Here is a 4422-nt window from a genome sequence, read left to right as displayed (position 1 = left end):
TAATTCGTGCATCCGTTACTAACTTTGTACTTTGCTATGGAATTTCACCAGAATTGAGTTTACATGCAAAAACTATCTATTTCAACTTAATTCGTGCATCCGATACTAACTTTGTACTTTACTATGGAATTCCACCAGAATTGAGTTTACATGCTAAAACTGTCTATTTCAACGTAATTGGTGCATCCGATACTAACTTTGTACTTTGCTATGGAATTCTACCAGGATTGAGTTTACATGCTAAAACTGTCTATTTCAACTTAATTCGTGCATCCGATACTAACTTTGTACTTTACTATGGAATTCCACCAGAATTGAGTTTACATGCTAAAACTGTCTATTTCAACGTAATTGGTGCATCCGATACTAACTTTGTACTTTGCTATGGAATTCTACCAGGATTGAGTTTACATGCTAAAACTATCTATTTCAACTTAATTCGTGCATCCGATACTAACTTTGTACTTTACTATGGAATTCCACCAGAATTGAGTTTACATGCTAAAACTGTCTATTTCAACGTAATTGGTGCATCCGATACTAACTTTGTACTTTGCTATGGAATTCTACCAGGATTGAGTTTACATGCTAAAACTATCTATTTCAACGTAATTGGTGCATCCGATACTAACTTTGTACTTTGCTATGGAATTCTACCAGGATTGAGTTTACATGCTAAAACTGTCTATTTCAACTTAATTCGTGCATCCGATACTAACTTTGTACTTTACTATGGAATTCCACCAGAATTGAGTTTACATGCTAAAACTGTCTATTTCAACGTAATTGGTGCATCCGATACTAACTTTGTACTTTGCTATGGAATTCTACCAGGATTGAGTTTACATGCTAAAACTATCTATTTCAACGTAATTGGTGCATCCGTTACTAACTTTGTACTTTACTATGGAATTCCACCAGAATTGAGTTTACATGCTAAAACTATCTATTTCAACTTAATTCGTGCATCCGTTACTAACTTTGTACTTTGCTATGGAATTTCACCAGAATTGAGTTTGTATGCAAAAACTATCTATTTCAACTTAATTCGTGCATCCGATACTAACTTTGTACTTTACTATGGAATTCCACCAGAATTGAGTTTACATGCTAAAACTGTCTATTTCAACGTAATTGGTGCATCCGATACTAACTTTGTACTTTGCTATGGAATTCTACCAGGATTGAGTTTACATGCTAAAACTATCTATTTCAACGTAATTGGTGCATCCGATACTAACTTTGTACTTTGCTATGGAATTCTACCAGGATTGAGTTTACATGCAAAAACTATCTATTTCAACTTAATTCGTGCATCCGATACTAACTTTGTACTTTACTATGGAATTCCACCAGAATTGAGTTTACATGCTAAAACTGTCTATTTCAACGTAATTGGTGCATCCGATACTAACTTTGTACTTTACTATGGAATTCCACCAGAATTGAGTTTACATGCTAAAACTGTCTATTTCAACGTAATTGGTGCATCCGATACTAACTTTGTACTTTGCTATGGAATTCTACCAGGATTGAGTTTACATGCAAAAACTGTCTATTTCAACTTAATTCGTGCATCCGATACTAACTTTGTACTTTACTATGGAATTCCACCAGAATTAAGTTTACATGCAAAAACTATCTATTTCAACTTAATTCGTGCATCCGATACTAACTTTGTACTTTACTATGGAATTCCACCAGAATTGAGTTTACATGCTAAAACTGTCTATTTCAACGTAATTGGTGCATCCGATACTAACTTTGTACTTTGCTATGGAATTCTACCAGGATTGAGTTTACATGCAAAAACTATCTATTTCAACTTAATTCGTGCATCCGATACTAACTTTGTACTTTACTATGGAATTCCACCAGAATTGAGTTTACATGCAAAAACTATCTATTTCAACTTAATTCGTGCATCCGATACTAACTTTGTACTTTACTATGGAATTCCACCAGAATTGAGTTTACATGCTAAAACTATCTATTTCAACGTAATTGGTGCATCCGTTACTAACTTTGTACTTTACTATGGAATTCCACCAGAATTGAGTTTACATGCTAAAACTGTCTATTTCAACGTAATTGGTGCATCCGATACTAACTTTGTACTTTGCTATGGAATTCTACCAGGATTGAGTTTACATGCTAAAACTATCTATTTCAACTTAATTCGTGCATCCGATACTAACTTTGTACTTTACTATGGAATTCCACCAGAATTGAGTTTACATGCAAAAACTATCTATTTCAACTTAATTCGTGCATCCGATACTAACTTTGTACTTTACTATGGAATTCCACCAGAATTGAGTTTACATGCTAAAACTGTCTATTTCAACGTAATTGGTGCATCCGATACTAACTTTGTACTTTGCTATGGAATTCTACCAGGATTGAGTTTACATGCTAAAACTATCTATTTCAACGTAATTGGTGCATCCGTTACTAACTTTGTACTTTACTATGGAATTCCACCAGAATTGAGTTTTCATGCAAAAACTATCTATTTCAACGTAATTGGTGCATCCGATACTAACTTTGTACTTTGCTATGGAATTCTACCAGGATTGAGTTTACATGCTAAAACTATCTATTTCAACTTAATTCGTGCATCCGATACTAACTTTGTACTTTACTATGGAATTCCACCAGAATTGAGTTTACATGCTAAAACTGTCTATTTCAACGTAATTGGTGCATCCGATACTAACTTTGTACTTTGCTATGGAATTCTACCAGGATTGAGTTTACATGCAAAAACTATCTATTTCAACTTAATTCGTGCATCCGATACTAACTTTGTACTTTACTATGGAATTCCACCAGAATTGAGTTTGTATGCAAAAACTGTCTATTTCAACGTAATTGGTGCATCCGTTACTAACTTTGTACTATGCTATGGAATTCTACCAGAATTGAGTTTTCATGCTAAAACTGTCTATTTCAACGTAATTGGTGCATCCGATACTAACTTTGTACTTTACTATGGAATTCTACCAGAATTGAGTTTACATGCTAAAACTATCTATTTCAACGTAATTGGTGCATCCGATACTAACTTTGTACTTTACTATGGAATTCTACCAGAATTGAGTTTTCATGCTAAAACTATCTATTTCAACGTAATTGGTGCATCCGTTACTAACTTTGTACTTTACTATGGAATTCTACCAGAATTGAGTTTACATGCTAAAACTATCTATTTCAACGTAATTGGTGCATCCGATACTAACTTTGTACTTTACTATGGAATTCTACCAGAATTGAGTTTGTATGCAAAAACTGTCTATTTCAACGTAATTGGTGCATCCGATACTAACTTTGTACTTTACTATGGAATTCTACCAGAATTGAGTTTACATGCTAAAACTATCTATTTCAACGTAATTGGTGCATCCGATACTAACTTTGTACTTTACTATGGAATTCTACCAGAATTGAGTTTTCATGCTAAAACTGTCTATTTCAACGTAATTGGTGCATCCGATACTAACTTTGTACTTTACTATGGAATTCTACCAGAATTGAGTTTGTATGCAAAAACTGTCTATTTCAACGTAATTGGTGCATCCGTTACTAACTTTGTACTATGCTATGGAATTCTACCAGAATTGAGTTTTCATGCTAAAACTGTCTATTTCAACGTAATTGGTGCATCCGATACTAACTTTGTACTTTACTATGGAATTCTACCAGAATTGAGTTTACATGCTAAAACTATCTATTTCAACGTAATTGGTGCATCCGATACTAACTTTGTACTTTACTATGGAATTCTACCAGAATTGAGTTTTCATGCTAAAACTGTCTATTTCAACGTAATTGGTGCATCCGATACTAACTTTGTACTTTACTATGGAATTCTACCAGAATTGAGTTTGTATGCTAAAACTGTCTATTTCAACGTAATTGGTGCATCCGTTACTAACTTTGTACTATGCTATGGAATTCTACCAGAATTGAGTTTTCATGCTAAAACTGTCTATTTCAACGTAATTGGTGCATCCGATACTAACTTTGTACTTTACTATGGAATTCTACCAGAATTGAGTTTACATGCTAAAACTATCTATTTCAACGTAATTGGTGCATCCGTTACTAACTTTGTACTTTGCCATGGAATTCTACCAGAATTGAGTTTACATGCTAAAACTATCTATTTCAACGTAATTGGTGCATCCGTTACTAACTTTGTACTTTACTATGGAATTCTACCAGAATTGAGTTTGTATGCAAAAACTGTCTATTTCAACGTAATTGGTGCATCCGTTACTAACTTTGTACTTTGCTATGGAATTCTACCAGAATTGAGTTTGTATGCAAAAACTGTCTATTTCAACGTAATTGGTGCATCCGTTACTAACTTTGTACTATGCTATGGAATTCTACCAGAATTGAGTTTTCATGCTAAAA

The sequence above is a fragment of the Anopheles moucheti genome, unplaced genomic scaffold (genome assembly GCF_943734755.1).
Source record: "Anopheles moucheti unplaced genomic scaffold, idAnoMoucSN_F20_07 scaffold_128_ctg1, whole genome shotgun sequence".
Taxonomy (NCBI): Eukaryota; Metazoa; Arthropoda; class Insecta; order Diptera; family Culicidae; genus Anopheles; species Anopheles moucheti.
The sequence above is the reverse complement of the archived record's forward strand: the minus strand, read 5'-3'. Positions refer to the sequence as shown.